Source organism: Canis lupus, chromosome 19, assembly GCF_003254725.2.
Source record: "Canis lupus dingo isolate Sandy chromosome 19, ASM325472v2, whole genome shotgun sequence".
Lineage (NCBI taxonomy): Eukaryota > Metazoa > Chordata > Mammalia > Carnivora > Canidae > Canis > Canis lupus.
Genome location: NC_064261.1, coordinates 544300 through 553401, shown reverse-complemented (window position 1 = coordinate 553401; position 9102 = coordinate 544300). Strand labels below are relative to the sequence as shown.

General features: G+C 33.8%; 1 non-coding gene across 1 annotated transcript; it reads left to right on the top strand.

The window, feature by feature from the left end:
- Positions 1–5874: 5874 nt before the first annotated feature.
- On the top strand, positions 5875–5982 carry LOC112669348 (U6 spliceosomal RNA). The gene has a single exon (XR_003142190.1). It is a non-coding gene; the product is annotated as a U6 spliceosomal RNA (small nuclear RNA).
- The last annotated feature ends 3120 nt before the right edge of the window (positions 5983–9102 follow it).

Below are 9102 nucleotides of genomic sequence, written 5' to 3'. Positions count from 1 at the left end.
TTGGACTCAGGGAAATGGAAATAAACATTCTTACTACTAGTGCTAACTTGGTTGAAGCAAATGTTCTGCACCATAAAACGTCAGGAAAAGGGAGGTCACTGGGGACTAGAATAACCCCAAAAACCTCATCTGGGAAGTGGGGGGAGCTCAAGCTGATCCTGAAAGATGGTAGAGCTTAGAAAAACTAAGGAACGTCTTAAGCCATTCTAGGTAAGGAGAGCATCCTAAGGGAATGGAGCTGAAATAAATTTAGCATATTTGAGGAATATAAAGAAAATGCGCCTTTATAGAGCAGAGAGTGTTTTCTGATTGAATAGAGGGAGTGAAAAATAAGAACGTCAGATAAAAGCACAGATCCAAGTATACATAGCATGTTTTTATTCAGCATTTTCTCATTTAAAAGCTCTATCATGTTTGGAATAGATGTTATATTCAGTAGAATCTGCTGGTAATTTTAGTGATATATAGAAGCACTGTAATTCTTCTCTGTGTAAGGATACTCAAAATTTTATCCTCTTCATAACTAGTTTAACAAGTCTTCTTGTGCAGGTCTTCTTAAAAACAGGTTAGAGAAAGAGATGAGGCTCTCAAAAGACACGCTCATTTAGCAATATATGCTTGTCATTGTTTTTTGTTGCTATTTTTGGTTGGTTGGGTTGGTTGGGTTGGGTTTGGTGTTTAACTTTGTTTTGCTAAGAACAAAGGTGCCCAAAGTATGCAAGTCTGAAATATCATTGAATGACTTAAGAATTATCTTAGTAAAAGGTATGAGAGGTGACGAAGCACCAAGGGAACGTCAATACGATGTCTTATAAAGTAACTTAGATACATTAAAATATTGTAGCATAGTTCAAGAAATGCAGAATTTCATCAAGATATAAAAAAGTTTACTGCATTCTTGGTAGGGGTACAGACTTTTCCCTTGCCAAATCAAAAGAAAGAATTTAACAAGAGTGTAATTTCATCCTAAAAATAATAGGTTGTAAAACCAGAGCCATCTAAGATGCATGGACTTAAAGGACCCTATGTTCACAGAAACCACAGCATCATCTGTTGTTAGGGAAGAGACACCCACACATGTACAAAAGCAGATCCCATACCCAGCCCAACGCCTGGCGTGAAATAGTAACAATAGCATGGAAGTGAATTGTTGATATAACCAACCTCAACTTGTGTGAGATGACAAAATTGTTCCTTCAGTGGGAAATATCTTCTTAATTCCCACGATAGTTGTAGAGTAAAGAAATGAAGGAGTAAATCAACCCAGATTAAGAGTATTAATACTCTTAATCACGAATACTTTTTTGTATTTTGTAGTACCATTATTATATTGTATATTACTAAAATATACTATTTTTCTATTTGGCATACTCTTTTTGAATTCTTATACCTTTCAACGTAAAGTTCTTGTAATGTTTTAAAAAATTGGCACATTGGAGAATGTAACAGATTAGTTTTGTGTTTCTAATAGAAAATGTATAATTGATTTCAGATTCCTGATTTTTAAATTGAAAGGTATAAGAATTTAACTTTAAAAGATTTCACTCTTCATTGAGAGAGTCCCAAGTATTTTTCTATTTCTGAAGCATATTAATATTAAGCATAAGCATATAAGCATATTAATAAATTAATTATGAAGTCTCTTAAAGGATATCTATTCAGATTAGCTTATAGAGATAAATGGACACATATAAATCAAATATTTATAAAATTCTGAAAAAGTAAGGAAGTTGAATTTTTAATATTTTAAATGTGATAGACATATCTCTTATTAAAACAGTTTTCTGTGCTTTATGTTGGCTTTATTACACCTCTGATTAATTAAGGGGGAAAATCAAGACAACAAAGCTATAGGCCTTCTTCGATAAGAGCCTCATCAAAGAAAAGACTCTGTTACTTTAAACCATTGACAGTTCAAATAATTGACTTTGGGGTATGAGTTTCTGAGTTGATATTGTTTAGACAACTACCAGTGGACTGATTTTTCAGGATTTTTTTTCCATGAAACAGAAGGCTTCATGAAAGCAGATTCCTAATCTAAGATCTAGTGGAACAAGAATATATAGAACTGAGCAAATTAATGTGGGAAATGTTACTGTAGCTATTTGGAATATTGTCTTATCATAAGGTTCCACTTTCTGGATATATGAGGTATGACTCTAGATTTGTGAAGCCAATTCAAGGAGACATATATTAACATTTGACTGCACTTATGTAAAAAATTAGGCTAAATCTAATGAGACCAGTTGTGTGTGTGTGCATAAGAATGATCTTTGATATTATTATGATCATCAGGCGGGGAAATTATGGGGAAAATTGTGAAAGACATTAAAATGGGCAAAGGAAGATTAATGAGTGTCCTTTCAAAGGAACACTAAGCATTTCTAGTGTATGCCTCCAGGTTATCTGGGAGTCTGCGTCTCTAAGCTGTTAAACAACTGAAAATTATTTAAAAATGGGAGCATGTAAATGATTCTTATCCACAGAGATGCAAATGAATTTTGTCCCACAGAAGTACAATTTCATCACCATCATCCCCTATTCTAAAGAAGAACCTATTTGTAGCTATTAGCAAATTCATTTCACAGTTCCTACTTGCCTCTGATTTCTGTTTTGCATATTACCGCTTTCCTTATTATTAGTTAGACAAAATACCTGACACATATTTATTTTGTATCTGTACAGGATCCATGATATTGCCTCTTTTAAAAAATTATCCTTCAACATAAGCATGTTTCAAATCATTTTGTTTTAAATTTTGTTTCAAACTTGCTCTGAGGAAGGGCTTTCTAAAAGAACAAATTCAGAGATTCGTATATCTTGTTAGTCATATTTCATAAGATTAAAATTTTTTTTAAAAAGAGTGGTTAGATATTCATTGTGAGACCATATATAGAAGACCTAATCAAAGATCACTAAACTCCTTGTAAGACTGGTTAAAAGTTGTTAGGGTACTTCCATGACTGACAATCAGGAGAGTTTCCCAGAAGAGGCTCTTAAGTCTACTAGTAAAATAGATTAAACATTTAATCAGAAATGTTAATTACTTTCCAAAAAGGTTAGTTGACTAACTTGCTCCAGACTAAGTTTAGGAGTAATGTTTTTTTCACATCCTGAACATGTTTAGAAGAACCTGAAATTTTCTTCATTTCTAGGTTTAATTAATTACATTTAAAAGGATTAAGTACTTCAAAGGAGTGTTGCTTAAATAAAGTCATTGCTTGCCTAGTCACGCATTTGAAGTACTTAAAAGGAAAATAAAACATATTAAGTTTTTAAATGCAATTTAAATGTTTCATAATAGATAATTAAACTTGTAAATGAGAGTTATTGTTCAGGCAAGTTTAATCTTTTCAACTGGATTAAATGGCCATAAATCAAAAGTCTTCCAAAAGATGGCTATTTTATTTTACATAAAATTATTAAATCTAGAAATTTTAATGAGTAAATTGTAAGTTAAATTAGAAAAGTTTTAGAAATATTTATAATATTTTTACAATATATTAAATATAAACATTTTTAAAATATATAATCCTTCTCACAGACAAAATTCAAATTGACAGTCCAAAGCTGAAGTGCAATGCATAACAGAAGTCCTGATTTTCATTATTAAAAATGAAATTTTAAAAAATGAAATTAAAAAGAAGTGTTTCCCTTGTAGTAGGCAAAGTAATATTGATTCTTGAAAATTCTGAGTTATGTGTGTTTATGCCTATGTGTATTGATCACAATATAAAATCTATTTTTTACTGAGTGTAGAGTCAGAAAACTTTGAAAGTCACTGATACAGACACACCAGTACCTCCAAACAGCTTGAATTCCCTATCAACTGTTTTCGTTAAGTCTTCAGCTATTAATAATTCCTTCATCTAGCACTTAAAACTGGCTCCTTACTAAACAATATAAGACAGCAAATGCAGGACACACAGTATCTCTTCACATATTTATTTGCTATCTGCTGTGTATTGGTTTGATATGATTTCAAATCCACATTTATCACCTAAGCAAAGTTGTGTTAATCCATTTGATTATGACAAAGATGGTTCTCACCAATAGCAACTCAGTAGGTCAGCTGCCAAGGTGCCCCACTGGGGCTTTCCAAAAAACATGAAGAAACAACTATGGCAAGGGGACATTTGAAACTATAAACACCCAAGGTTTGCATGTTCTGTGTGGACAAGAGGACTCTGCTGACCTAAATAGCTCTCCAAAGACTTTGGGGCTAAATAGCTCCTTCCACAGTAAAGGCGATTCTTACCAGCAGTGGTGCAAACTGAAGTGGCCTTGCAAAAAAGCCCCGGGCCCTGTCCATACCAGCGCGGGGTTTTCTAGCAACAGAGGCTTTTATTCTTGTGCTGGCAGCTGGCAGCTGTCCCTGGCTAAGCATCGACTCCTATTAAGGTGTACACTTCGGCTAAATTTTGATTTTTTTCCTTCTGTCTCCACTTGCCTGGAACAACAGTGTAAGAAATCCATCATTTCTTTGGAGTATGTTCTTTCTTTATAAGCTTATTAAGAGATATTATCCTATATGCTATTGGCTTGTGGAATTTCTGCAGTGAACTTGTTTAAATAAATTTCTGGCAAAGGCATACTCAGTCTCTGGGCAGTAATTTCTACTCAAAACAAAACACCATTCACTCCCTAACCCAATACAAATCTACTTATTCTGAGAATCCACGCCTGATATCTTGTGATATTCCAAGATGTATCACTAGTGTGATACATCTTGGAATATCACTGAGGATCTTCTAGTGGTTTTTTTCTTTTCTTTTTTCTAAGTAGGCTCCATGCCCAACACTGGACTTGAACTCATGACCCTGAGATTGAGAGTTGCATACTCTACAGACTAAGCCAGCCAGGTGTCCCAGTCTCCTTTCAATCTTATCTAACTTGGGTTCCAAGGCCTTAATCATTTCTTCCTTCTTGACATTCTTTCCTTTCCAGGGTACTCATGGTACTACTGTCATCAACCTCCTCTCTCCTTCCCCATCTATCCAACTCTTCTTCATCTTCAAGACTGAGTTTCAAATTTCACTTCCCTTTCAGAATATTACACACTAAACTAATCTTTCCTTTCTTCATAGCACTGTAGCTCCTAAATTTTATATCATATTGTGGTAGTAAATAGCTATTTATTTTCTCATCCTGTTTGTGGCAGAATTTTAAGACATAAAATCAGTCAATTAGGTCATTAGCATCTTATGACTAAGTCTCCTTAGCCACATATTTCAGTCATATCTTAGAGTGGCTTATCTTGATGTTGCCCTAATTCCTAGGTTCTAACAGCTTTTCCTAGAGTGCAAATGTTATCTCCATAGTTCAAAATTTTAATAGTGAATTCTTAGTTTTCAGGATTAGTTTGTACTTCATCTTCTCATTGAAGCCTTTCCTGATATTACTTTCCCTAAATCATTCATTACTTCCTTCTCTATATTCCCAGCGTGAACATTTCTCACAATCATGAATCACACTGCACTATCCTTATTTGTTTAAATATCTATGTTGAGTGTATGTGTAATGTGGTATAAGTGTGTATAGGGGTGAGTATCTGTGTGTGTGTGTGTGTGTGTGTGTGTGTGTGTGTGTGTGTATCTGCCTTTCTGGTACAAGATGTTTGTGTGGTGTCTGTGGTATAATGTGTGTGTGTGTGTGGTGTGAATATAAAAGGATTTTGGGGTGCCTGCATGGTGCAATTAAGCCTCTGACTCTTGGTTTGGGTTCAGGTCATGATCTTGAGGTCATGAGATTGAGCCCTGCATGGGGCTCTCTGCTCGGTCTGGAGTCGGCTTGAGATTCTCTGCTTTCCCAACTGCCCCTCCCACTCATGCTCTCTCTCTCTAAAAAAATAAACAAACCTTAAAAAAAAATTAAGTGCTTGCTTTGGCAGCACATATATGAAAACTGGAATGATACAGAGAAAATTAGCATGGCTCCTAGCACAAGGATGACATGTAAATTCGTGAAGTATTCCATATTTTTTTAAAAAAAGATTTAAAGAGACCTCTTGGAAAATAAATGAAGCCTACAGATGTGTTTGCAGATATGAGCCTCCTTATGATTCTTCTGGAGAGTAAAACCATGAGGCAGATGAAGTTGTATGTATGTATATATATACAAAGTCTATATACATAATCACTAATAATTCATACATAGATGCAATTATAGTCAATATCATGTAGGGTTTTTAGTTTCACATTCCGGAGAAATTCTAATTAAATAATTAATTCTTTATTAATGTGTATTTATTATTTATTTTATTAATTTATTTGTATTCACTTATTAATTTACTGATACTTTATTAAGTTTATTTAGCTAATTTGTATTAAAGAATTCCTCTTATTTTTTTTTTAAAGATTTTATTTATTTATTCATGATAGTCACACACAGAGAGAGAGAGAGAGGCAGAGACATAGGCAGAGGGAGAAGCAGGCTCCATGCAGGGAGCCCGATGTGGGATTCGATCCCGGGTCTCCAGGATCGCGCCCTGGGCCAAAGGCAGGCGCCAAACCGCTGCGCCACCCAGGGATCCCAAAGAATTCCTCTTATAACAAATACTACACACACACACACACACTATTTACTATAAAAATTTGGTCTCTGTATTTAATAGATTCATCATAGGTAGTTTTTAACACCCATGTAATTAGGGTAAGGATCCTACAATTGCAGATGTAATCAGGGTAAGGATCCAGATGAGGTCATACTGGATTCGGGTGGGCCCTAAATTCAGTTAGCATCCTTATAAAGAAAACACCTAGACATACATAAAAAGAAGGCCGTTGAAGATAGAGGCTGAGATCGGAATTATGCTGCCACAAGCCAAGAAATGCCAGGAACCACCATAAACTAAAAGAAGCAAGGAGGAATTCTCCCACAGAGCCTTTGGTGGGACAATAGCTCCGCTGACACCTGCCCTCCAGAACTGTAAGAGAATAAATTTTTCTCGTTCTAAGACACCACGTTTGTGACGACCTGTTTGGGCTAAGAAACTAATACACCACTTATCAATTATTCCTTCCCCTTAGATTACGAAGACCTCTTATATAATGTTTTAGTGAAGTAATCATTTTGTCTTCTGAAGCTTTCCTTTCATGCATACTTTAGAAATAAAACAATTTCAGAAATCAAATGAGAAAATGCCTGAACCTTAACAGCATTTTCATTTGACTCCCAAATAGTCCAAAGAGAAGCAAAACACATTATATCCAATATCTATAAAACTGTATTTCACAAACTTGAACTTAAAAAGAGTTTTAGTTTGTGCCTTCGCAATAATTTTCTTCTTAAATTTTTTCAAATTATATATTTCCAGAATTCAATTGAATTATTAAACTTGTTACATATTACTTCAAAATTGTCATTTATATTTTGAAGTTTTTCAAAACTGTTAAAACTGAACTGTTCAAATGGAATCCCTTTCACCTTTGCCCCTTCAATTACCTTTAGCCTATTAGCTTTGATTACTCTCAACTTTCACTGCAAATTAGAAAAATTTAGCTTTTAAAAAATATCTAGGCCTTGTACGCACATCTAGAGAATCTGATTTAATTATTTAAAATGTAGCCTAGCAGCAATATATTTTGCAAATATATTTATACTTTTTATTTCAAACTCTCTACAATTCATTCCATAGACACCTGAAGTTGTAGCTACTACTTTAAAGTGAACATGCATACCGACCACTAATCCTAGAGGCTAATAATTTGCTTTTTTTCATGCCATCTATTTAGTGTTTACCTGCAGAATTTTATGAGACTATTCATCAATGGTAGAAAAGGATTTCACACGAGTAAGACTTTTTTAGGAATAAAACAAATTATTGAAAACTCCATATAATCATTGTCATAAAATCACAAAATAGAAAGGAACCTAATGGAAAAGAATAGAGATAAATAAATAAATAAACAAATAAATAAATAAATAAATAAATAAAACACATATGTAGGTGGTCAATTAACTTATGACAAAGGAGCCAAGAATACGAAATCAATAAATGGTAGAAGAATGCATAGCACATGCAGAAAAATAAAACTGATTCTCTCTCTTATACCATACACAAAAAGAAACTCAAAATGGATTAAAGATTTGAATTTAAGACCTGAAACCAAAGTACTTCCAGAAGGAAACAGATCATCACAATGATTTTTTCTGGATTTAATACCAAAAACAAAGGCAAAGAAAGTAAAAATAAACAAGTAGTAATACACAAACTAAAAAGCTTCTGCGTAGCAAAAGAAATTGTCAGCAAAAAAAAAGACAAAGTATAGAACAGAATAAAATACTGGCAAATCATCCTACCCAATAAGGGGTTAATATCCAAAATACATAAAAAACTTATAAAATCCAATAGCAGAAAAACAAATAACCTAATTTTTTAAATGGGCAAAGAACCTGAATAAACGTTTTCCAGAGGAAACATAAAAATGGCCCACATGCTCATGAAAAGATGTTCAGCATCACTAATCCTTAAGGAAATGCAAATCAAAACCACAATGAGATGTCATCTCAGAGCTGTTAGAATAGCTATTAACAAAAAACAAAACAAAACAAAACAAAACAAAGAATAGCTATTAACAAAAACACAAGCAATAACAAATGCTGGCAAGGATGTGGAGAAAAGGGAACCAGCACGCGCACTGTTGGTGGAAATGTAAACTGGTACAGTCACTATGAAAATCAGTATGGAATTTCCTCAAAAAAATAAAAGAACTGCCATATGGTCCAGCCATTCCACTTCTGAGATATATATCCAAAGGAAATAAAATAATAATCTTGAAAAGATATCTGCAATTTCATGTTCACTGCAGCAGTATTTACAATAGCCAAGGTATGGAAATAACTTCAGTGTCTGTCAACAGATGAATGGATGGATAATAAAGATGAGAGAGAGAGAGAGAATTCAGCCTTTAAAAAGAAGGAAACCCTGCCATTTGCCACAATATGGATAAACTGGAGGGCATTATGCTAAGTGAAATAAGCCAAAAAGAGAAAGACAACTACGACATGGTATCACTTACTATGGAATTTAAAAAAAAAGAAAAGCAAAGCAAACTCAGAAACTGAGTGAATTGATGGTTGCTGAGAGGTAAGGAAAATAGA